This window comes from Crocodylus siamensis, chromosome 4 (genome assembly GCF_052110815.1).
Source record: "Crocodylus siamensis isolate JL-2025a chromosome 4, ASM5211081v1, whole genome shotgun sequence".
Lineage (NCBI taxonomy): Eukaryota > Metazoa > Chordata > Crocodylia > Crocodylidae > Crocodylus > Crocodylus siamensis.
In genome coordinates this window covers 70,835,187-70,862,181 of record NC_143398.1, presented here as the reverse complement: position 1 = coordinate 70,862,181, position 26,995 = coordinate 70,835,187, and positions in this window count along the sequence as shown.

Genomic DNA, 26,995 nt, shown 5'->3' with positions numbered 1-26,995 from the left:
GGCCATTACCCTAGCAGTTATGACACCTACCTTTAGATGTTGGAGAAAAAAGGTTCAGGTTCCTGCCTGCTTTACACAGGGAACTTAACTTAGCATCTTTAACATAGTCATAGAGTGACTTCACTTACAGAGCTCTTTTTGTGTTCTCTGATCCAGCTATAACAAAAGTTTTACATAAAAAAGAGACAGCATGAAGTCTCCACGTTTCTCATAGCCCTTGCTCCAGGAATTGTTTCGTCAGAATGGATAACAGTTCTCAGAGTACAGAGCATAATACAGAATTCTCCCTTTTCTCAAATGAGGCTAAAATTACACTCACTCTCTCATCTAATGAAACTTATATTATTTTATGCACGGTGACACTGCATTAACAGGACATAAGAAGAATTCCTCTGCCACCAAATAGCTTTTACACTAGTGATCAGGCACTCTCAGGGGAGGTCAGAGATGTGGGTTTAAAACTACTTAAGCTGAGCCTCCAACATCTTGGACAAAGATTTTACTATACCATTTGTGCTATTGTGCAAAAAATTGGACTCCCCTTGTCACTAGCTCCTTGAGCCACATTTTAAATGTAAGTGGTAGCCAGCACTGCATTGTATGTGGAGCCCAATCTAATAAATGTGTGTTGCATGTGCTGCTAGAGGAAATCAGTTGACTTGGAGAAGTGCCTAGTATCTGGATCCTGATTGGGCTTTGGTGTTAATTAGATACTTTTAAAGAAAGTTTGTTTTTTGTTGGTTTGTTTTTGGAATTTATTTCAGCTTCGGTTTAACTCAAATATAATTATTTAAATATCTTCTATGACAAAGGAGGCTACTTAAATAAGGACCTTGGCACAGAGGTCTTGACTTAAATAAGGTAAAATTAAATTCACAACTCAAATATTTGAAAAATTAAAATCCACAATTTTAAGAAGGAATGAGTCAGTAAAGGAAAATTGAAGGATCTTGATCTTAAAACTAATGGTAGCCCAGTTATTTTGATTATTCTGCAAATCTTGGAGATACTGCTGAATGTTGTCTCTTCCAAAAGTACTGCGTGGCTGCCAAGAGTTATTTCAGAGAAGATATCACAATGCAAACTGGCTGAGGGTGTTATATTGGCTCTGAACCTGCCATATTTTATACAGGTTTAAAAAAGAGATTCCGTCTTCTCTCCTATAGTTGGAAAAATTGCACTTAAAGTAGAGATGGACCCAGGCTGCATGGTCTTCATCCAAATTTCTTATAGGCTGGATTGCAGCTGGTTACATTTGAAGCTAGCTCTTTAGACAGAAGGGCGTGCCTGGCAATAGGATAAAAGGCTGGGTATTTTTGTGCCTATTCATCTCTAACATAAGCAGGAAAAAACAATCTTTATCTAAATCTACTCATGTTTGACCATCACAGAGATTTCCCAATTACATTGATTAGGAAAGAGGTGGTCAGCAATTTTCAAACCACATAATCTGCACTGAATGCACCCTTTCCATAACTGTCTGGGGAAGTCTAAGTATGACAAGTGACACTAGGTGTCTAATTGCCCTTTTGCCTTTGGAAAAAATGTCTCTCCCTAAAGGTGAACACTGGGGGCGTGTCCAGGTGAGTGTGCATGTGCGATTTGTAGTGAGTATGCAACTGTGTGTTGTGTTGCAAATTTGCAGTGAAGTGCCAAAATTTGATACCAGGATGTCTAAGTATCAAAAAAAAATAAAAATAAAAAGGGCAAAAAGTGGTGCGGTGCATGTGGCAGCAGCATGCACTTCCAGAAACAGATCTGGTCAACTAGAGCCCTGCTCTGGCTTGCGACCAGGCTCCGTGTGGCTGGATTGATGCCAGTGCTGCCCTAAGAGGCCACCAGGACCCCAGGTAAGTCTCCCCTATCCCACCCGGGACAATGTGGCATGTGCCAATGCACACATGCAGGGGCATGCCCTGGGGCACAAAGCAGTGGCACAAATGCATGCTGCTGCTTTTTGTGCCCCTGGAAATAAACACCTCTGCACATGAGGATGTGCCTTGGGTATCTTGAGTTTTGAGGTGGACAGATCCTTAGCTGGTATAAGATTGTCTGAGCCTAATAAAGCACCATTGATAGGTCTATGACGATTTGTAACTGCTGCAGATTGTCACTGTGCAGAGCTGCACTTCCCATTCTCTCTCCATCTTCCCCTCACTCCCCTCAACGTACATTTCTGCACTGAGTCTATCTTAACTTGTAATGCCCTGCTGTTCCATTCTGGGGCCTCATTTTAGAAGAATCTGTCAACTTTGACAAAACCGTTTGAGCATTTTCAATATGGACAAATAGGGAGATTGGGATGAGATGAATAAAATCATTATGCACAGAAATGGACTGGCAAAGAACATCCTTTTTCTAATTTATTTCCAAGGTGCCTTGGTAAATGAGACATGCAGGCTCCACAGGAGATAGTCACCTTGCAGGTACTCCCATGGAAAAATGTCTTTTGTGGAAAATGCTAACAGAAATATATCCTTTTCTGTTTTCTTGGATTAGCACAAGGACTTTTGACTTATTGAAGACACTAGGTTGCAGAGCTAGGAGACAGATTTTTAAAATATATATATAAAAGCTTTTTTATAAATGAACTCCTTTCATGATTTGGTTGATTATAGCTTTAAAATGAAAATGTTTGATTTATTACAAACATTTCATTGAAAAATGGACAGACTGACTTATTTGAGAGTTAAGATTCATTTCAGAATTTCTGTGAAGGAACTGTTTCCAACTATCTTTTTAAGTATGAGATTGAAGTCTCTCAGCATATTCTCACGCCTGAAAGATTTTCATTAGAAGAAGTTAGGGCTGCTGAATATAAGGCAGAGATGATTTTGGACTTTATGTTTCAATGTGAGCATATTTCACGAGAATTTTTGGTTTGCCAAACCCTGAGATTAGAAGATGTGCTAACCAGAACCCCCTAACTTCTTTAGTCTACCATAAATGTGGTTCTATGCTTATTCTAAAGCACAGTAGGCATCATTAAAACTCCATGCCCACCACCCTGATACTTGCAGTAACAGCGGTCTCTTCGTGTATTATACAAAAGCAAGTGACAGCCTAAGTGACAAATGCTGAGTTCTTAATGTCTCCTACTCTATTACTGTATAAGACATACTATTCCCTTTGCTGCAAGACTTTGCAGGAATGACACTAATAAAATATTAGTCAAATCAACTCACCAAGCAGACTGGTTTTACTTCAATGTTAGACCATATCATAGGCAATCTGAGTACCTGTGAGGCAAGAATCCCCTCATCTCCCCCAGGTATGCTACAACTTAGTTTGGTCAAAAAAAATATATATATATATCTATATATACATGTAGTAGGGAGAGGTTGATAGAAGTGCGGAAGGTCTTGCTAGTTATCATTCAACTGTATTTTCCACCTGAAATTCTCAGGGCCCAAGGAATACAGTGGCAGAGGCAGGGGACTCTATATCTGTGTTGTGACCCCAAATTAAGTAGGGTTCACTTATGAGCCATATTGGAACCTGAGGTCAGACCACAATCGACCATTCTTGTCAAGGGATGGGGCACCCCAGTAGCAGAACAAAGAAATGGTTCTTTGTCCAGATGTCCCAAATCTTGCAGATTTCCCTACAGATCTTGGGGCATGTATGAATTTACAGGGTTATGTCCTCTTGTCTTGCAAAAGACATATCAGGTAAAGATGGTACATTGGAAACTCTGTGATTTGCCAGGAAGAACTTCTCAGGAGTGGACAATTTATCCTTAGAGAATGTTAGTAAAGTGCTAACAAATATACAGTATGCAAATAAATATGCTTATGTGGCCAAATGAGAGCTAGAAACCAAAGGACCAATAAGGTTAACAGCATGTGGGTGACTAATGGAATGAAAAGGGACCTTATTGCACTGTTAAAAAATAAATTGAGGTAGGATATTTTGAACATGAAGACTTTAATTTCACAAGAGATGCCTATAAGATGAAACAGCCTATTTGTCAGGAGAGTAGAACGGTAAAGAGGAGGGACATATATACAGCAAGGAAAACAAAAGGTTAGACTGAGGAAGCAGATAAAAGGAACAGTAGGAAGAGAAATAATAGTAGCTGTCATCTTCTCTGCAAAAAAAGGAAGTGCTGATTTTTAAAAAGGTCTAGACAAACAGCAAAGTGTGAGAGGGCTATAAAATGGCTAGTGCGTTATGTGTAATGGTCCTTAGTATAAGATCCTAGTGTAATGACTATGGTAAGCAAGTGCAGGGGAAATTAGAGAAAAAAGAATGTATTCATATGAGCCAAACCCTGATAACTTTACATGGGTAAAGCTCTTTTTTTGAATTCAAAATGAGTGAAGACTACAGCATTTGTCCCATTTAGAGCACATGAAAAAGCAGCATGCTTTCTTTCCAGCATACAGTCCTGCTTTCATCAGAAATAAACAGATAAGGAGGCATTAGTATGATTTGTATAATGAGTAGACATTAATATAAATTTTATATAGAAATTCCTGAATTTGTGAAAATGAGCTGTATGCGTTGAATGCCAAAAATATTTTAGACCACATCCTCAGCAGATGTAAATCATTATAGCTTTATAGTTTTCATAGGAGCTGTGGTGAATTACACCAGCTGAAAATCTGCCCTTTTGGGTACCTATACACATGCAAAGAGGCTGCTTTGATGCGCTGTAATTACAGTACGTTGGAGCAGACTTGATTAATTAAGTCTGCTGGAGCATGGTAATTACCACACTCCAGAAGACTCCAGTATCACATGTATCAGTGTCCCTGCACAGAAAAATGGTGACTGGGACCCTTTAAAAAAAGCTCATTCAATGAACTTTAGTTAAAGCACCCCTGACTCCACCCATGACTGGACCATGGGTATAGATGGCTATACCCTGTACAGGATGGATTGAGTAGATAAAGGGACGGGGGTGTAGCTCTCTATGTTAAGGAAAGCTACACATCCCTGCAAGCTGATGTTGGTGACCAGGGTGGATGACTGGAGAGCCTCTGGGTTAAAATCCGTGGGGAACACGGCACAGGGGACACAACGGTGGGAGTCTACTACAGACCTCCCACCCAAAGTCAAGAGCTTGACCAGGAGTTCACCCGGGAACTGGCTGAGGCTGCATGCTCCAGGACCATGGTTGTCGTGGATGACTTCAATTACCCAGACATCTCGTGGGAAGATCACTCAGCAAAATATGAGTGGGTGCAAAGCTTCTTATCATGCATGGATGACCTCTACCTGACTCAAAAAGTCTACAGGCCAATGAGATGTAAAACACTGCTTGACCTAGTAGTGGCTACTGGGGATGACCTAATAGTGACCTACTGATTGATGGGAAGCTGGGTAACAGCGACCACAAGCTGATCATCTTCACCATCCTCTGTAAAGCTGGCAAGTCAGTCAGCAACACTGAAGTCCTTGACTTCAGGAAAGCTGACTTTGACCAGCTGAGGAGGCTTATCAGTGAGGCCCTAAGGGACCATGACCCCAGGGGGAGGGGAGTTCAGGAAGAGTGGTTGCTCCTCAAGGGAGCGATCCTCAGTACACAAGCTAATTCGATTCCATCTTAGAGGAAAGCCAGCAAGAGGGCACAGCAGCCCCCCTGGCTCTCCAGGGATCTGCTAGACCTCCTGAGGCTAAAAAGAAAGGCCTACAAAGGATGGAGGATGGGATTCACCTCTAAGGAGGAATATTTTGCACTGGTCAGGTCCTGCAGGGAGCACACCAGGAAAGCCAAGGCTGCAACTGAACTCTAACTCGACATCAAGGACAATAAAAAGTCCTTTTTCAGATATGTGGTGAGCCAGAGGAAAAGCAAGGGCAACATTGGACCCCTGCTGAACCAGACGGGACAACTGACGCCCAGGAAAAAGCCAACCTATTAAATGGGTACTTTGCATCGGTGTTTCATTAGTCCCATGGGACACCCATGCCTGCTATGGGACAGGGAGGTCCAGGTGAGGGAGATCCCCTGCCCTCCATCAATGCTGACCTCATGAAGGAACACCTTGAGAGGCTGGAGACCTTCAAGTCAGCCAGCCCTGACAATCTACACCCCAGGGTACTCAAGGAGCTGGTGAGCATCATAGCTCAGCCCCTGGCACAGATCTTTGAAAACTCCTGGTGTAGTGCCTGAAGACTGGAAGAAGGCCAATGTGGTGCCGATCTTCAAGAAAGGGAGGAAAGTGGATCCGGCAAACTATAGGCCCATCAGCCTGACTTCTATCCCGGGAAAGATCTTAGAAAAGTTTATTAAAGAGGCCATCCTTAATGGACTGGCCAACACCAACATCCTGTGGGATAGCCAGCACGGGTTTGTTGTGGGTAGGTCTTGCTTGACCAATCTCATTTCCTTCTACGACCAGATGACCTGGACAAGGGAAAAGAGATTGATGTGATATATCTTGACTTCAAAAAGGCCTTCAATCTGGCATCCCATGATCACCTCTTGACAAAACTGGCCAATTGTGGCCTTGGGTCCACTTAGATCCACTGGATGGGAAATTGGCTCCGTGGTTGGACCCAGAGGGTAGTAATTGATGGAAGTCAATCATCAAGGTGCCCTGTGACCAGTGGGGTCCCCCAAAGCTCTGTCCTTGGACCCATATTGTTCAACATCTTCATTAATGATGTGGACATTGGAGTCAGAAGCGGACTGGCCAAGTTCGCCAATGACACCAAACTTTGGGACAAAGCATCCACACCAAAAGACAGGCAGGTGATCCAGGTGGAACTGGACAGGCTCAGCAAATGGGTGGATGAGAACTGATGGTGTTTAACACCGAAAAATGCAAGGTTCTCCACCTTGGGAAGAAAAACCTACAGCATCCTTATGGGCTCAGCAGTGCTACGCAGGCTAGCACTATGGAAGAAAGAGACTTGGGGGTCATCATTGACCATAAGATGAACATGCGCCTGCAATGCGATGCTGCAGCTAATAAAGTGACCAAAACACTGACTTGCATCCATAGATACTTCTCAAGCAAATCCCGGGACGTCATTCTCCCCTTGTACTTGGCCTTGGTGAGGCTGCAGCTGGAGTACTGTGTCCAGTTTTGGGCTCCACAATTCAAAAAGGATGTGGAGAAGCTTGAGAGAGTCCAGAGGAGAGTCACGTGCATGATCAGAGGTCAGGAAAGCAGACCTTACGACGACAGGCTGAGTGACATGGGACTCGTTAGCCTGGAAAAGTGCAGGCTCAGGGGTGATCTGATGGCCACCTATAAGTTTATCTTGGTGACCACCAGTACCTGGGGGAATGTTTGTTCACTAGAGCGCCCCAAAGGATGACGAGGTGAAACGGTTATAAACTACTGCAAGACCATTTCAGGCTGGACACAAGGAAGAATTTCTTTACTGTCCGAGCCCCCCAAGGTCTGGAACAGCCTGCCATTGGAGGTGGTTCAAGCACCTACACTGAACACCTTCAAGAGCAAATTGGATGCTTATCTTGCTGGGATCCTGTGACCCCAGCTGACTTCCTGCCCTTTGGATGGGGGGCTGGACTCGATGATCTTCCAAGGTCCCTTCCAGTCCTAATGTCTATGAAATCTATGAAATCTTTTCAGTGTGGGGACACTGATACAGGTGACACTCAGGGCATTTTAATTACAGTGGCTCTCAGAGCTGCTCTAATTAAAGCACCCTCCTCACCATGCCACTCCCAGAACATGCCTATACATGCCCTTTGTGCTTAAAGGGATCTTAGCAGAAAATTACTTATTTAAACATATTATTCTGAGGCCACTGAAGAATAACCAGAATTAAGTTCCTTGGTCACTGTTCATCAAATATGTACCTCATTTTTTTAAAGAGGACAAAAAAAGTTTGTTTTATTTATATCTAATATTTTATGCAATCCCAAGTCAGGTTTTGTGTGTGTTTGTAAGTGTTTGTGTGTGATGTTTGTGCCCTCATGAGAGAAAACGTTTGAAGTATGGCTTCAAATATAGAAGAGATATAGAGATATAAAGGACTGATATTGTACAATTCCCAAGAGAGTTGCAGGCTAGATTTTCAAAAGTTCTCAGGACCCATTGTGGCACTTATGGGCAGATATGTTCATCTCTTTTGATAATCCATTTCTATGGTCTGTGAACATTTGCACAACCAAAGAAATAATTAAACACTGTAAAAATAAATGATAGAGGGGAGAGGGTGGATTCTATAGCTTGTACATGTAAACATACTATAGCTACCAATAAAAGGTTTGTCTAAATAAAGCTGTTAGGTTAATGTTGCTGTGTCTGCTTCTAGGCACAAGGGATTAGGTAATGCTCTTTTTCTTTAGTTTTTAAAAAAATATATCTGTTTTAAAAATATATCTGTTTTTAGCTCTTACTGCTGAGATGGAAATACTGTGAATATGACTTAACAATACTCTGATAAATATAAGAAGTCACAGTAAAAAGCCCAAAATATTATTTAAGGGAATGAAAGAAAAAAGAAGTCTTTAAATTTTTTAAACCCATCTCATAATTGTCTGAGGCCTGTTTTTTGAATATTTGAGGGTGGCAATATTGAAATAAGGACAGATGCTCATTACATGCTGTTGCAAACAACCTTGCTGGTTAACTTTCCCTCAGCAATCCTCTTAATTTGGCATCCTTGCTCTTCCTGATAGTGTCAGCACTGGAACATAGGCAGCCAACCCTGGGGCATAGTAAATGATCATGCTTATCGGGTTGGAGGGTCATGGCATCAGAGCCAGAGTCACAGAGACATTGAGTCAAAGCCAGTGTCAGGGCTGGCAGCCAGAGTCCAGGAGCAGGTCAGGCACTAGAGGATCAAAGAAAAGCAAATTGCAAGAACAAAATCAAAAGGTGAAAACAACCCTGTTGCTTGGACACTTTCTTTCCCTCTCCCTAAATTTAAATAGGGGAAGTCATTGGTGAAGTGTTGCTGGCCAGCCAACTGTGTCTCAAGGAAGGAACAAGGTCTCCTCTATCCTAGTCTTTACTTTCTGAGTTCTTCCTTTTCTTTTCCCTCTCTCCCAGCACATACACATCTCTGGATGCCAAACAAATACAAACATGTGCATATGAACCTTTGGCCTCCTAACAAGGACCTCCAGCATGTATCTGGTCTCCTGCTGTAGCTGCTTTTATAGGGATGCTGTGCCTTGCACAGGGTCTAGTAGAAATTGGGCGGGGTGAGGGGTAGATTACTGGTCAGTAATGTTCCCAATTTAGTGGATTTGGCCCAAGGACTATGAGAGTGCACTAAGAGTATTCTTAGCCCATGCAGTAGGGCTGTCTCTCCATCCCATTGTGTCAAAAGTCTAATTAGCTATAAATGACTCCTTCCCCACCAGCCAAATACCCTCTCTTCCTGCCCCTACAATCCAACCTCAGTTTTTCAGTGAGGACAAGTAGATTACAGCAAAGCTGTTCCTTTTCACTCTTGCAGTCAAAGGGCTGAGCTGCTAAATAGTGCAGGTTTGATGTGATTAACCCTGTTTCCAACAGTGAGTGGCAGATACACATGCGGTGATCAGCTAGACAGCTTTTCAATGTGCCCCTTAGGCTGATGCTTAAGCTGCCCCGCACTGTAGAGAAATGTGAGCACCTTTTCCAAGTGCTGCTTTAAGAAAAATTGCTTCAGAGGCAGCCCCAGCTAGACTACACAGTGTGTACACTTGAGCACAGCAGTAAGTGCCCTCCACCATCTCTTTAAACACCTGCAAGATTGTATTTGACTTAACTGATGGAAACCTAGATATTTGGGGCCTGGTGTTAAACTGATGTAATTCAGTATTGTCCAGTTGACTTCAGTGGAGTTATGCCAAACCAAACACAGTGTTATGGCTCTGACCTGTGGATGGTGAGATTTCTGAGCTGGGCAGTACCTCAGAGGCAGACCTGCCACTGTTTTGCAGTATTATTTCTACTTCAAAGTTATGACAGAGTCAGAAATCTTGATGTGCCAATTTAATTGAAGGGGCTTGAATACATAATAATTTCTTGGAGATGAACAATTTATCAACTGCCAAGCCTGAGTGCCCCCAGTGGGCACCTAAAACTTTATCACTTTACTTCCTTCCCCAGCTTTTTTTGTTAAAACAACCCTTTAAAATAAACCACTTGTTTTTCATTTCAATTATCCATCTCCAGCTACTATTTTGACAGCACAGAAGATGCCTAGATGTTACAGGTATTATTTAACTACAGCATAGAGGAGTAAAAGGTAGTGCCGTGCCATGCTGTTAACACACAAGCCTCTTCAGTGCTGGAACCGTGTGTCTGCAGTTCTGTTTAGGGAAGTGATATGAATGATGTGTTTCAGCTGAGTATCCCAGAAGTGCTTCCCTGCATCATATGAATTACTGAAAAGAACAGAAATTATTCTGTATGAAAGGTGCAGCTGGTTATGCCCTCAATATCTAAGCATTAAAACTCAAGATAGGTCAGATCCTCCCATGCTGTAAGTCACTGTAGTTCCAGTGAAGTAAATGAACTTTACTGATTTATGTTAGCTGAGTTCAGGAGCTGAGAAGAGCTCATGATGGCTAATAGCCTCACATTCCTTTTAAGCATCTGGATCAAGAAACAGAAATGTTCAAAGATAACAGAGGAGGTCAAGTTAAAAGCCTGAAAAAATTAATGTGCCTGCATACCAGAATTTGTGTCATTCTTCCAATTTATCATACAATTAAATGGAAGTGATTCAATTAAATAGGAAAAAAGTATAAAGGTATGGGCAGACAGACTGGTTGCCTCATGGCAAAAAGTGGTGGAAACTTATTGTGGACCTGTTGCTCTGTAGGATTTCTCACAAATCCTTTCATTGAGAATTAAGCTACTGTAGTTTAGCGTTCATATGTTGGGATATAAATCAATGGACATCTATACAAGTAATGGAGCTCTTCTCTGATGTGTGCTAATTAGTATGCGTCATGGCAAACTCAATTAATTAGGTCTGCTGGAGCATGCTAATTCACGTACTTCAGCAGCCTCTGCGTCATGTGTATTCAGTGTCTCCGCATTTCAGAATGGCAGTGGTAGCACTTCAACTAAAGCTCGTCGAACAAATTTTCATTAAAGTGCCCCCACCACCATTTTGAAGCATGGGATGCTGAGTATATGTGATGCTGCAGGTGCTTTAATTAGAGCACCCCCTGCTCCACCCCAGAGCATATGTAAAGATGACCAGTGATTCCCAACCACTGCTACAGCAACCTTGTGTGCTGAGAGATCCTTTTAAGTCCGCCACAGGGTACCACATGATATTAGCATTGCTAGATGCACAAACATCTACATGATTCACAAGATAAACACAGATATTTCTGACCTATTATACATTTTCTCAGTTCTTTGGAACAGAAGAATTGTTCTGTTATATTTCTCTAGTCAAAAAGCAAGTGAAAGCTAAGAGCTGGAATTTTCAGAGTCCTGCTTCGGGTCTAACCATTATGAAAGCATGCATACAGGTTGTTACTGCAGCACTTCTAATGCATGGACTTTTACCCTAACATAACAAGTTTGTCTGGTGATAGCCTTATTTCAGAATAAAAATGTCTATTTATCTCATGGATTTTTTTTGCTTGTTATACTGTAAATGCTGAGTTTCTTTTAATTTTACCCAATAAACCAATCCTTCCTTCTATTGTTCTTTGAACTCCATCCAGTTTTTTCTACATCTTTCAGGTAATGAGGTAAGCACAACTTTAAGTGAAATATTCTAGGTTCGCCCTCTCCAGAGCTATATGGATAGGGTCTATTATCTCCCTGATTCATGAAAAGCAAAAATGTCAATTCACTATTTAGCTCAAGGTTGAACTGGCCCTTAAGTTGTCCTGTTATTTTCCAAAATCATCTAATGTGTAAGCAAAAAATGTTTTGAAATAAAAAACAACACAACTCTAACATCATATTGAGTAATGAATCAGGTAATGATTTCCAGCATGACATTAAGAGACAGTTTTCTTCTTTACCTACTAAAATAATAAGGAGCTCAACATTAGTAGATTTTGTTGGCAATGTAATGAACACTGCCTTAGAACCTCACTGTATGTTATCAGAAAAATTTTGTTAGCTTTATCAATACTACTAATGCTCACAATAGGTGAAGTTACATGTTACATTTAGACCATATTAAAGATGCTTAAAATACAAGCATCTGCATGTTAAAGCATATTAACTCATGCTAAGTGCCCTCTGAGTGTCTCAAAGTTACACCACTTCAGGTGAGGGTTAACTCTGGGCTATGCTACCCAACTCATTCTAGGGTAACTTCAATCTATTCTACTGAGGTAAAACTAGCAATTTTCAGTCCTCCAGCATCCGAAGGTATACTGCTTCCAGCCCCACAAACCCAGAGCAAAGATAGAACTCAAAAGTGCATCCAGGTGAGTGTGCAGGTGCCTGTTGCAGTATCTCAAGATGGCACACTAAGAATGAAAAAATGTTCCTCATGCTGCATATTTGCTGTGCAGGCTCTAAATTTGATGCTGGGAAATCTCTGTATAAAAAAAAAAAATTGGAAAAAAAGTGGCACACAGCATGCTCTTGGAGGCTGAGTCCTCCAGAGAAATGCTCTGGCATCTGGCTAGAGTGTCTCTATAGTGCCCCTGCTCCCCCAGCACACTGAGGCAGTGTGCTGGGGCAAACAGAAGCAGCGCAAGGCTGTAGCATGACCTAGACTCAGGCACTATCCCTGGTAAGCAGGAACATGGGGATGGGGGGGACTGTGTGGTTTCTGGGTGGGGGTTGTGGATGTGGGGGTGAGTGGAGTTTTTTTGGAGGGGGTTCTGGGTGGTTTGAGGGGTGGGGGGTCACATCATGCCCCCCCCCCCAGCCCCTGTAGAGCACAGCCCGTGCTGGCAGCAGCAGCCAGCCAGGCCGTCAGGACAGTCAAAACTCACTGCAGGCAGTGGTACAGTATTACCTGACCCAGGGTCTGTATATGACGAACAGACCTGACCCAACCTGGCTGGGTGCAACCTGTCCTGCTAGCATACCTTTGGATAGGATCCATGAGTCATGGCAGGAGCTAGTCCAGTCCCGTCCAAAGGCACACTAGCTGGGCTGGGTCAGGTCAGACAGGTCCATTTGGGATGTAGAGATCCCAGGTCAGGCAGCACTGCACTGCCATGGGGCTGTGCCTTCAGCAAGCCATGACTGCCCTGACAGGCTGGCTGGCTGCTCCTGGCACTGCTAGAGGCTGTGTGCCATAGGGGGTGGTTGGGGGGTGGCCATGTGGCAGTCCCCTTCAAGCTGCCCCCACAAACCACACACCCAGGAACCCATTGTGGCAGGGCACTGGTGGTGCCTGCTACTTCAAGGGCTGGAGCAGGCAGAAGCCAGGTGCTTGATCGCAGCAGCCATTTTGAGACCAGGCTGTATAGAGTGAAACAGCAGTTTCCTGCTGTGAGAGAGACATCAGTTGGCTGAGCTGAGACTCAGGAACATCTTGGAGGTATAAGCTGGGTCTATGGGGATGTAGGAGGCTCCAGGTCCTGGGCATGACCTAAAACTGCACGCTGCCAGGGTAGGGAGGCCTGGTGGGACTGCTGGTGGTATGGCAGCCCTATGAAATGCCAAGGCTGCAAACCTCCCCAGTGAAAGGCAGGTAGGAGGTGCTTAATAACTTCCAGCCCCTGCACAGTCCTGGCTGGGGAAAGCCCAGGCCTGTGAGATCTGTGCTTCAGCCCAGGCCCGAGGCTTAATTGATCTAGTGCAGTTATGAGGGTTAAAAAGAGGCATGCAGCTTACCCCTGACCCAAGTGACCTTGACTGGTCCATGCTGGGGCCAAGACCCAGAGAGTAGTGGATCCAGGGACCCAGCATGAGGTATGCCCATAGAGCAAGAGTCTTGGGATCCCAGCTGGCCTGAGAGGGGGCCAGGGCCTAAGGGGGAGCCAAAGGTCCCAGAAAGGGGGACCACAGCTAATAGGGTGAAGGATATGGCTGAGCTTAGCTGCCTGGGATGCCATCTGGGAGGCTTGGGCTGCAGTATAGAGGTGGAATGGAGTTGCAGATATTTCCCCTAACACTGATGTTCAAAATGGGGTTCCTCCTGCCTAAGTAACATCATAATCATTTATCATCAAGGCATGGCAGGTGGGAGAGGCTGGCAGTTAGCCCAGAGACAGGTGGTTGGGACAACATCAAACCGGCCCCAGAAAGGCCCTCTGTTACACCTATACATCCACCCACAAACCCCACATCTCCCCACACCCCTCCCAAACCCACCCACCACCCCACATCCCCCCTATGCCCACACCCCCCACACACCCATGAACCCCCCATACATCCCCCCCAAGAACCCCACACACCACTTCCCATGCCCCTCCTGCAAACCTCACATCCCCCCACATCTCACACCTGTGTGCCCAGCTGTTAGATAGGATGGGCCCTCCTAGTGGGACCTGTAGCTGTAGGGGCAGCTGTCCCCACATCCTGGCTAGTGATGGGGTCAGGGGGAGCTCTGATTTTTCTATGATAAAAAAACACCAATGCATATAGATATTTATAATTTATTTTATTATGATGATGGAGGCACTGGTAGGCTTTCAAATTGCTTTAAAATTGTAAATACATCAATAAAACATTGCCAAAATTCTCTCTCTCTCTTTCTTGCTCATATATCATGAAAGGACATGGATTTTGGGGTATTTTAAAGAGTGCATTTAGGATTTTTTATCAGAGAATTTGCAATTTATAAACAGGGAACACCAAGATTCCTGCTAGTGAGGCAAGTGGCAGGACCTAGGCAGAGGAGCCTGCCCAGAGCTGGCATCGGGTATCCAGCAGCAGGGCAAACAAGGTGGCTGACTTCCTGAACATTTGGGACCAGGAGGACATGCTATGACAGTTCAAAGTGGGGCACCTCACTGAGCACATCTTCCAGGTGATAGCTGCCCAGATGGCAGGGTGGGGGCACACATGGCAGCAATGCTGCATGAAGCCAACTGTGCAGTCACGGCCCACTGGCAGCTGGCCCAGGGGTGCAAACGGCTCTGCTTCAGTGCCCATACCCCATCCCAAGTAGCTGTGCAGTCCCCATTCAAGTCTGGCAGGTGTGCAGACATGGGGCTGCAGGTCCAAGAGGGAGGATGCTGTTGAAGGTGGCAGCAGGTCACAGCCAGGCAGCAGCCCCTGTTGCCAGACTTCTGCAGTGGGTAGAGGGTGCAGGTCAGGGCTGCTGCAGCAGTTCAGTTGGCACAGGGGCATAGTGTTCCCATGTGTTAACTGACTGGGCCTCAGAAGCTTCTGAGAGCAATTAGCCCTGAGCAGCTTGCCAGGGCAGCTTTTTATACTCACTGCTTGCCAGGGCTGCAGATCCAGGAGGAGCTGGGCAGGGTCAGTTTGCCCTAAGTGGCATGATTTGCCCCATATCAAAGTGCATGTTCAGGCATGTGTGCTGAGGCACAAATCTCTGGCACAAATTTGTGCAGCTGCTGTTGAGCTATGCAGGTGCACATGCCTGCATGTGTGGAAGTGCCTGCCCATGTGGTATGTGGCACTGCAGACATGTCTGAAGTGCCATGTATTTCCCAGTCCGGCATCTGCACAGCAAGGGTGCACTAACCATGTGTGCACTGCTCCTTTTTTATGTTTCCTGAATCAAAGACGAGTTTTCTTATGAAAGTACTGATTATTGAATTGACCACTTGGCTCTTATTCTCTACAGTAAAGAACCTCATTAAGAAGATAGCTCCTTGCCTTCTCCAAAAGAAGAGGGCTTCAGGCTTCATTCACACTGCCTACTTTTCTCCCCCACACTTCCTATCTAACAGAAAGAGAATAGAACAGGCACAGGGACCTCACTACTGGGACCCACAGAGCTGTCTTGTAAAATTAGAAAATCTGAGGCTTCTATACTGATTATCTTGTCCCCAGTTAAAAAAAAAAAAGATTTTATAGAAAATATCTAGAGTTCTTTCCAGAGTTTCTAAGCTCACAGGGAAAAGAGTTCTAATAAACTGTATGTTAACAGAAATACTGTTTGATCCATGCTTTTGCCTAGGGGAGCAAGGAGTCATAAGCTATCCCCTTTTGTTTTGCTCATCTTCTCACATTATGGGTCAAAGCTGGGATAGACACCAGACTCTGCTGTTTCCTATCCCACACATAAAGACAAGGACTAGATATGGTAATTGCGACTGGGTAGAATTCTGATTATACCTCTTCCATTTGTCAGCAATCACATTTAAACTGATATAGAGGAAGAAGTCATCTGCTACTGATAGGGCATGTCTGCACAAGACACTGCAATGCCACAGCATCTGTTGACAAAAACCGTGATGCTGCTGCTATGTCACCATAGCAAGCCGTTCCATTGCTATAGCGCACTGCTATGGCAATGTAGTGGCCAAAAATAACTGTGCACCGCCGGCATGGCACAGTACAGGCTGTTTCTGTGCCATCTCTTAGTACCTCCGAAAGGAAGTACTAAATGATAGTACAGTAACAATTGTGCCAAATGACCATGTGTAGATGTACCCATAAAATGCCTACTGAAGCTTACTTCTCTTTTGGAACTTAGGAAGGACCAGGAAACTAACCATGGGTCCCTGAGTTGCAGCTTATTCCCTGCTGTGCTCTTATACTAGTATCTGCTCCTCATTGGGTGCCTCTACATGTGCCTCTGACTGCACATTTGGTACTGCACAGTCATTTAGTACTTGCTTTAGTCATTTAGTACTTGCTGTGCAGTACCTACTGGTACATACTGGTACTTCACAGTCCTGGCACCGCACAGTTATTTTTAGATGCTATGTTGCCGTACTGACAAGCTACAGTGACATAGTTCATCACTACAGCAACATAGTATCTCATATAGACACACCTATTCAGAGCTAACTCCATTGTTACAATTTGCTTCTAAAAGATTTCACAGCCCTACAGTACACAATATACATGAGGTTCAAAATATTGCCGAATTTTAAAAGATTTTTTAGTCAGTCACAAGAGAGAGTTGCACAGTTCCATTAGCAACCCCCATTGCATGGGAGGTTAGAGCCAAGTGAGGGAATTTGACAGGGGTTTCTGAATAAGACATTGTTGCCTAAATTGGTTTAGATATCAGAAAAGTTTAGGCTTCTTCCTATTAGTTACAACCATTTATCTATCTTTCAAGGGAGCCGCTACAGTGGAGGAATACATTGAGGGCTCGGTGAACAACTGTTCACCAGGGAACTCTTGGAGAAAACCTGGAGTAATGGCCACAAACTCCTGGAAGACCTCTTTAGGTTTAACACTAGGAAAAACTTCTTCACAATCAGGGTGTCCAGACTGTGGAATAAACTCCCTCCAGAGGTGGTGCAGTCATCTACCCTGGAAATCTTCAAGAGGAGGATAGACGGTCACCTTGCTGGGGATCACCTGACCCCAGTTGTCTTTCCTGCCTAGTGCAGGGGGGCTGGACCCAAGGATCTTCCAGCCCCTTACAGTTTGTGAATCTATGCATCTATGAGCCACTAACCCTCCAGATTTCAGGGCACTGCATTTTAGCATAACAGTATTATATTGCTTTGCAACAGACTGGAGCTGGACAGAAAGTAGCCTTCACAGCCTATGAGAAATTTTGATATTTGAAAATATTTACTGTCCTAAATCAGGATGAAAATTTCACAAACCCCAATACTGAAAGAAATTTTAGAATTGTGCTAATGGAAACATCCTGCTTTTATATGGATCTCTTCCATTTAATTTTTTTTGTACCAAACAAAAAATCATTCCTAACAGAAAACTTCAAAATTCCCAGCATTTTGAGTAAGATGATTTTTAAAGTTAAGAGTTTCTCTTTTCTCTTCTTCTTTTTTTCTTTTTCTTCTTTTCTTGTCTTTTTTCTTCTTTTCTTTTTCTCTTTTCTCTTCTTTTCTTTACAAGGGATTCATCAAAACCAACCCTTTCCTATAAACAGTTTTGGTTTTGATAAATATGCATTTTGTGATGTATAAACATTTTGTTGAACAATTACCAATCATCTCAACACAGGTTTAGAAGTGACCTTGGCAATGCCACTCTCCAAAACTGAAAAGCGCAGATAGTAGTGCAAGGAGAACCAAGTCTATTCCAGAAGTCACCTATTTAGATTCTGGGATGACAATTTCCAAGTACATAACTCGGTAGTCTCCATTAACATGAAATCAGCATAACTGCATATGCAAACAGCAATCTTGAAAGCAGCTGTTGTACTAACCAGAAGAGGGAAGATTGGCAGAGTAGTGGTGGGATTCAGAAAAAGACCAGAGTGGGATTTGGAGAATAAAGCAGAAAATCATCCTCTTCAGAATGAATGACTGGATATTAACCACAATCAAGTGCAGAACCAGAAGAGATATTTTTGAAAAACTTGCTTTTCAGAAAGGTGCTGTTATCCAAACCATCTGCTGTGGTGGGGATGCGATATGACTGATATTGCAATTATACAAATGGAGATGAACAATGGAAAATATGTTATTTTCAGAACCACAATTTTCTTTAAAGTTTTTCTTTATTTTTAGGTAGATATTTACATAGTTTTACTGTGCTTCTGCATGTAATAATTATGGTTTTCAACCCTCTTCTCCAGGTAAGGAAAATTAATGTAATCACATAAAAGGGAGGTGGACTAGATGACCTCCTAGGGTCCCTTCCAACCCTAACTTTCTATGATTCTAAAAGGTAGAGAGAGGTAGTTAGCTGTGTTAGTCTGAAGCTTGGCAGAAGGCAGGGCAGTGTGGCACCATATAGACCAGGGATGGGCAAACTGGCAGATCAAGCTGATGGCTGGACTCCATTTCCCAGCAGCCCCTGACCATGGTGCTGTGGTTTCCATGGAGACCCCAGCATTGGTGGTGCCATGACAGTGCAGGGCCAGGGTTTCCATAGAGACCAGCTCCACCAGTCCTGGCAGGCACACACCTTGGCGGGGAGGGGCTCTGCAACCAGGGCTGGGATCTTGCAATGGTGATAGCATAGTCTGGAGCTGGGGCAGAGCCATGATCAGCTGCCTGCATGCCCCTGCCTGGGGCGTGCAGGCAGTGGATTGCAGCTGTGCCCCAGTTCCAGACCACACAGGAGCTAGCACAAGATCCCAGCCCCCGGGAAGCTCCCCACCCAACTGTGTGCCCTGCCAGCACTTTTGGGGTTTCCATGAAAACTGTGGTCCTGTGCTGTCATGGCACCAACACTACTGGAAACCAGCCACAACAACATAGGCAGGGGCTACTAGGAAATGGAGTCCACCATGGGCCTGATCCAGCCAGCAGGCCAGACTTTGCTCAACCCCGATATAGACTTACTCATCCAGAAAGGCATGAGCTGTTATAGCCTACAGCAGAGGTTCCCAAACTTTTTCTTATTGTGTACCACTTCGAGATTTACCAGCTTCCCATATACCCCTACCAGAATACATTTGATATTTTAACCCCTTAAATGCCATTCTTATTATAAAGAAAAACCTACTATTACAAAGTTTCTCCCCTGTACCCTCCAGAGATGTCTTGTGTACCCCCAGGGGTAATATTATTGCTAAAAAGCTAATGGCATACTGAGATGTTATTATGCATCTAAGTGTCCCATTCAAGTCACAGTTGGCCCTTAGTATAAGAAACAATGCTATACAAGAATAAAAAGGGATCATATTACAATGGGTTAAACACACCATCCAGAGAAACAACAGCATCTTACCCTTGCATTTCCCGACCAGTTGGTAATTTATTTTCTGTTCTCACTATAAGCTCTTAACCTGAATCAAAATATTGCCAAGATGAGGGGCCTAATTCTTCAGTACTTAGTATCTTATATAATTATCTATACTTGTGAAGAGTGAATGCAAGTGTTATTGTGGAAGTTTGTCAGTTTTTATGCTTGCTTTGCATTTAGCTTTCAGAATTCTTTCTTCATTTTTGTCAGCTGGAATGGGGCAAAGGGGTATGGGTTGCTGAGGGTAGAATTTTGCATTACTACTACAACGTACCCCATTGTTTTGGTGGGGTTTTAAGTAAAAGCTAAATCAACATTTAAGGACTTATTACTGGGAATTCTATGTTCGGCTTCCCCACTCAAAGGCCAAAGCTAAAAAGTACTAAATAAGAAAACAAAAGATAGAATCCTAGAAAATTAGGGTTGGAAGGGACCTCAGGAGGTCATCTAGTCCAATCCCCTGCTCAGTGCAGGACTATCCTCAACTAGATCATCCCAGCCAAAGCTTTGTCTAGCTGGGTCTTAAAACCCTTAACGGATATTGATGACTGATAGTAGTTTGTCACTTCCCCCTCCTCCAAATTTAAATTCATTTATGGAAAGTCAAATGAAACAGTGCCATAATAGAATAGCACTGCCTTTTATGATAGTCCTTCATCTATCAATATAAAAAAAAAAATCTCCACTCTACCTAGGCAAAATGTGACTATGACTTGGCCTTAGGGAAGGGATGCAATTGTTCTAGCTCAAATACTGACCTACACTAGGAGAGTTTTTGTTCTAGTGAATTTATTTTTCTCTGAACAAATTCAAGTTCCCCCTTAAAATATGTCTTCAGCTAGTGGTACATTTACAAGCTTACAGAGCTAAGTTTAATATGTGCAGCTAAAAGGTGTTCAACTGATCATCCACCAGAGAATAAATAATATTTCTGTTGGTTTACCTAGAGTGTATTAGGAGGGAAAATACATTCTTGCTAGCTTTTAGAAACATTTTTCATCATCACTATTCTCTATTTATAGCTTATTATCATACACTTTTCTCTTCCTGTGTGCATTAAGTCAAGATAAGCAAAATATAGTACAGACATGGCCAGTATATAGTACAGGCATAGCTAGTTGTATTTTGGTAATCATTTCAGTAACTGAACAGCAGGTAATACACGATTTGATATACTCACTTGCTGAAGTGTTGGATTTATCAATGGTCAGTAGGTTGTTAAGCCCTAGCCCATTGTTACAAATAATTATTTCAACTTTTAAATAATAAATTTCTACAAGTTCTCTTCTACAAACTAAAACATTTTCAAAGACTAGGATATGTTTTGGTAAAATGGTTCAAATATTTGGCCCAAATTTCCAATGGAAACCAGTGCTATTGAGTGCCACAGTTACTCTAAGAATTATTTCAGTAACCATAACAATTGAAAAATACATAATTTTGAAAATATTATTCTCTACATCTTTGTTCTCTGATGTCAATAATGTTGGTTGTGGCAGTAGCAATAGTAGTGCCAATAGTATCTGAATATTTCAATTGTTATAGGTACTATGCTGACACAATGTCATTCTGAATTGAGAGACCTTATAGTATAAATCAAGAAAAGAATCACTGAGTGGCTGCAAGTAAGCAAAATATTCCATACTAGGAAGAGAAATGATTTAACTCTCTTTCCCTAAATAGCCCACAAATATCAAAATATTCAAGGGAAATTATCAAAGGACTTGTACTAGGGATCCATCTGTCTAGGGACAACATTTTGTATTCACAGGCACATACCTTGATAAAGAAGGTGAAGAATCCTTTCCGCAGTAGCGTGGACATCAGATCTGGACACAGTGCTCCTGTACTGGTTTCACCTATGCCATTTACAGTGGTAGCAGCACCCTAGTCCTGTAACATATCCTTATGCTAATATATCAGAATATTGTATCAGCCCTTTTTGTCCCAGTATCATATTCAACTGGGTATCTATGACAACATGCAGGTCCTTTTTTCTTAGTCATTGCTTTCCAGTGACTCCATCCTGTAAGCATGTCCCATACATTTTGATTGTATTTGATGTGAGTTTATATTTTGCTATATTTATAAACTTAGGTTTTCACTTATGTAGGTTGGAAAGCATGAAAGAGTGAGTGTGTGTACATAAGTAAATTTGTGTGTACACAAGGAGAGAAATCTATGGCTAGTCTTGAGGGCCAGTGTAAGGATTAAGTCCAACTCAGTCCTTAAATTTCACCTAAGCAGTAGTTAGCCTTTGAAACATACTCATGCTGCGTAAAAATTTTGCCAGCAATGGCTGTCAGGGTCAGAACAACTATCATCTTCACAAGAGTTTTGGAGGTGAAAATCTTTAAATTTCACTTGCACTATCAGAGACTTTACAGGTTTACAAAAAGCAGGAACTATAACTGGTAAATGTTTAGCCTTATTTACATGATGAATCAGGTTAGCTATGATTAAATTTAAAAAGATGATATTTCAAATAGGCATTATATCCTTTTCAGTATTGTGTGAATGATGTGCTGCATGCATCTGGTTACCGAGTTTCTGTTATGTAGGTTGCATCATTTATCCAACAGATGCCTACAGGGCAGAAAAAAACTCACGTTTTCTTTCTCAGATTACTCATGGGGTTTGTGCTGACTTTCAAAAGATTTCTTTAACTTAATAGCAAAGATAGATAAAGAGTTACTGCATACTTAGGGCCAGCTCTTCAGTTGGTGTAAATTATCATAGCTCCACTGAAGCCGTTTGAAGCATGCCAGTTTATGCCAGAAAAGAATCTGAACATCCCTCACATTTCAGAAAATATGGCTGTTGTTATGCCATGAAACTTTTTTCTAATAGTCAACAATCTTTCTTCCTGCCCCTGCCCCTCAACTCAATTCCTAGAGCATAAAGTACTAGCATTGAGATAAATGGCATGTTTTCTCATTTTTTAAAAATTCCTCCTCTTGGCTTGCTTCCTTTTTTCAAGCAGCAGTAGTGGAAATAAGACACAGCATAACTACTAATACCCACATACCTAGTCTGAGCACTGCTTGTATCTCAACATATAATGTGGCACCCTTTGGATAGGATAGTTTATTTAAAAAGGAAAACTGGATAAGAAGAACTAATGTGATTAAAGGCATGGAAGGTTTCCGCCATGAATCTCTGGAGTGAACTAAAGGCTGTAATAATTTGTAAATGAAATATCTTTTCTTGCTTAACTATAATCTCTGTTACTATGTAGGATGCTCCTCACTTTACAATGTTTAAACTTTAATCCATTGGTAATTGGTCATATGGCTGAAATTAGACAGGTTCTACTGCACTTTACAGCTGTCTTTTATTCACATAAAATTATCACTATGAAAATCAAGTTATCACTTCCCACTTCTTGGATAGTAAAATTGGACCCTCTCCCAAATGTCCATGTTTGGCACGTCCCTGTACATACTGTGCATATTTCAAAGTAGGAATATTATTCCCTTCTAGAACTTGTGAGGTTACATACATGTAGGTGAACTCTTGTAGTCTTACTAACACTAAATTTTAATTATGTTGGGAAAGAAAATTGATCCCTTGATTTTCAATCAATAAAATGATAGTCAATTAGGTTTAAACTAGGATAACAGCTTCTCGCTTTTAATCCTAGAAAAACAAAGTGGTCAGGAGGTCATCTAGTCCAACCTTCTGCTCAAACTAGGATCATCCCTGACTAAACCATCCCAGCCAAGTGTCTGTGTAACCTGCACTTAAAAACTTTTTGTGAGGGAGACTCCACAGTCTCTTTAGGTATATAATTTGTATCAGTGTTTACCCACTTATATAGTAAAACTGTTCTTTCTGACATCCAACTAAAATCTCCTTTGTTGCAGTTTCAGAACAGTTGATTAGGCAGACAAGGTTCTTTGGGTAAATCTGATCAACTCATATAGTTGGAAAAATTCTTCTTAGGAAGCTTTTGGGTTTAAATACCCATTTGTCAGGCCGAGGAAGCCTATGCAGTTTGTGTACGCTCTTCCTGAACAGTTGATTGACAATCTCTTTATAATAACCCTTTTTATATCTGAAAATTGTTATAACATCTTGCCTCAGTGCTCCAGGTGAGGCCTCTGCAGAACTGAATAGAGAAGAACCGTCTCCTGTGATTTGAATGGGACACTTGGATGCATAATAACATCTCAGTATGCCATTAGCTTTTTAGCAATAATATTATCCTGTTAAATACGGCTGTGCAAAGCTTTGGTCCCTGATTTGATTTGGCAGAGAGAGATTCAGACCAATTGGTTGGCCGAATCTGAATTGAATCAGGGGACCCTTTCATTTTTCTGAATCAAATCGGAACCCTCCGAATCAATTTGGAGAGTTTCAGAGAGATTTGGCAATTCAGACATAGACACAGGTTTAAATGTTTTTTCTACATAGCTCTAGGTAGCAGGCAACTCGTGAATGCTGTGATGCTGGGGTGCATGGAGTCTCCCACAGAAGCATGGGGGGCTCCCTGGCTTGCGCAGCAGCAGTCCACTTCTGGGTCTGCCAGGGAGCACACTGAGGGCCTCCCCCCATGGCCCTCCAGCTCAGTGCCTCCCGGTCCCCCCAGTGCCTCCCCAGTTTTGGGGGGGGGCACCTGGTGTCCCCTCACAGTCAATTGCTGGTCCAGGTGGGTGCAGGGGGGTGGGCGTGCTCCCTGGCAGACCCAGAAGTGGACTGGAAATACTTCTGGTCCACTTCCAGGTTCACCACCAAGCACATGGAGGGCCCGCCCCCCTGCACGCCTGTGGGATGCTCTATCCGCCCCAGCATCACAGCATTCACAAGCTGCGGTGGTACCTCAAGGTATGTAGAAAACATTTAAACTGTGTCTATGTCCGAATCACTGATTCTTTAAATTAGCATTGAATCTTCCAATTCAGATTCTGCTGAATCAAATCAGGGATAGTGATCAGAATCAACAAATCAAATCACTGTCCCGGATTCAGGCCAAATCTGAATTGAATAGGGCCTGCTTCACGCACCACTACTGTTAAATTATATTCACTCTGTAATCTACAGTAAGCCCCAGATCCTTTTCTGCAATCTTGTAGCTAACTCAGTCACTCCCAAGTCACATATGAAATTGCCAACTTTTTGAAACATCACCAAGGCATAAAGGAAGCACAGCATAGTAGTGGCACAACATACACACTTCATCTATTATTGCTCCCAACACTTCTTCTGTTCCTCAGCCATTTCAAATTGCTGTAGTTTGTCCCATGTGGAGAATGTCTATTGTGAATCAGAATATTAGCATGTGTAAACATGTATAGCTGATTACTGCTTTTCAGTTACTTACTGCTAGTGTAGGCACTGGAAATGTCAAGTGGCTGGTAATGGCAGCAGCAGACACTGATAAGAATGAGTTGAAAAAGCAAGAAGCAGTATATCCCTAATGACTACTCTGCAAGAGACAGGGAGCCTTATAATTGCTTCAAAGACCCCAACTGCTGTTCTTTCTGATGAGAGCCAGAGAGGGCCTGCAACTCGCTCCATTTCCTTGAAAGAATTGTGACTAGAACAAGGACCTCAGGGAACTGCCAAAATCAATAATTGGATAGGGATGAGGTAGGAGTATATATGTATGTGTGTTGCAGGAGAGGAACTAGAAGTCTCTTAAATTAGTAAAAGCTATTTAACATGTTTTGAAGAACAGTTGTAGCAAAAATAGTTGCCTTTTAGTTAAAGCAGTTCCTTGTGTAACCAGCTTCAGGCAATAGTATGCAGCACAATGTATTTGGCTTTTTTTTATTTTTCAGAGGCAATATTTTACCGTGCTTTCCTTCAGAGTCAGTCAAAAAGCCAAGTCCTGCAGTCATTACTCGGGTAAATCTCTTATTACTGTTCAATAACAACCATAATGGCACTGTTGTTACTGTAGCATTTTATTTATTGAGTATCATTTTACACTTTGGATCTGTGCAAACATTACATTTAGATTGACCTATCGGGAGGTTTAAATTGGGTCAGAAATGGTGTCTTGATCTAAAGCAGTGCTTCTCAAAATGTCTGATATGGCGGACCAGCAATTTTTTTTCCCATGGGCCAGGAACCGGTGCCCGGTTCAGTTGCTGTCAGCAACTGTGTGTAACAGCACTACACAAATACGTGACTGGCTGTTTCTTTCTCTTTCCTCACCTCACACAACATGACGTCACCTGGACTGTTGGAACGTACAAACTGTGGCACTATGACATGTCAATATTATGCTTCTGAAAATATATTTCTTTCTTTCCTGGGAACTTGCTGTGGACCAGCAACCGGTGGCTCATGGACTGGTACTGGTCTGCGGACCACCACTTTGAGAAGCACTGATCAGGAACAGGTTAGCCTGATCTAATAAATGTTTCCACATGTTCAGAGCACAGCCCCAGGCTAGGAAAACCCAGCTGCTTACCCCATTCCTGGGGATGCACTCTTCCTACTCCCTTCCCCACCCTGACCAAGCTATTTTCACCCTCTACCCTCTAGACACAGCAGCCCCTCCAAACCTGTCAGCTCCCCTTCTGGACCTACCAAACTTCCTCATGGACCCACCAGCCCCGCTGATCCCACCTGTCCCTCCCCCTACCCCAGGTTCTCAACATGGCTTCTGGTTCTGGCAAACATCTGCACATAACACTCCTGAACTAGGATCACATAGCTTAAAGTAAGCCACATGTTTGTAAACCAGGTGCACTGAATTGTTGTATACACCCTTTGACTGTATGCTTTTTGGGGGAAAGGATGCCTTATTATTTTTGCATGGGCAGGGCCACTGTGGGCTTGTCTACACTGCTGCACCCACAAGTCCCTGTAATGAGGGCTTCAATAATGGTTCATTCATACACTACCCTTGTCCAAAGCTGATGTGCTTAAAACAGGGAAATAGGTCAATGAGGCAACTCTGGTCTCACCCTCAGACCCCTTGTACACATGCACATAAAGGTATGATAGGATCAAATGCATGATTCACATAATTGTGCATTCTACCATGCCACACGTGTATGGCAGCAGGTGCAATTGTGGGATTGCATATTAGCTTTACCCATGCCTTATTGCTGGTAGAAGAGGAGCCTGATCCCTGCACTGGCAAGAAGCAACCTCCTGTGGCTAGGCACCCCATGCATGCCAGTTGAGGGGATCTCAACAGCAGGGGTACCCCATGCACACCTAATCCTGAAGAACTGGCACTGTGTTGATCTTGCCACCCCTGGGGCTGGGGGATTGCTGCAGGGATGATCCCCCCCACCTTGGGAGGGGGGTAGGAAAACCCTGGGGCCAGAGGATCACTGATCCTCTGATCCCAGGTTTCCCCACACCCCCAACCCCTAAAGATTGTGGCAACCACAGTCCCCAGGGCTAAAGGGTGC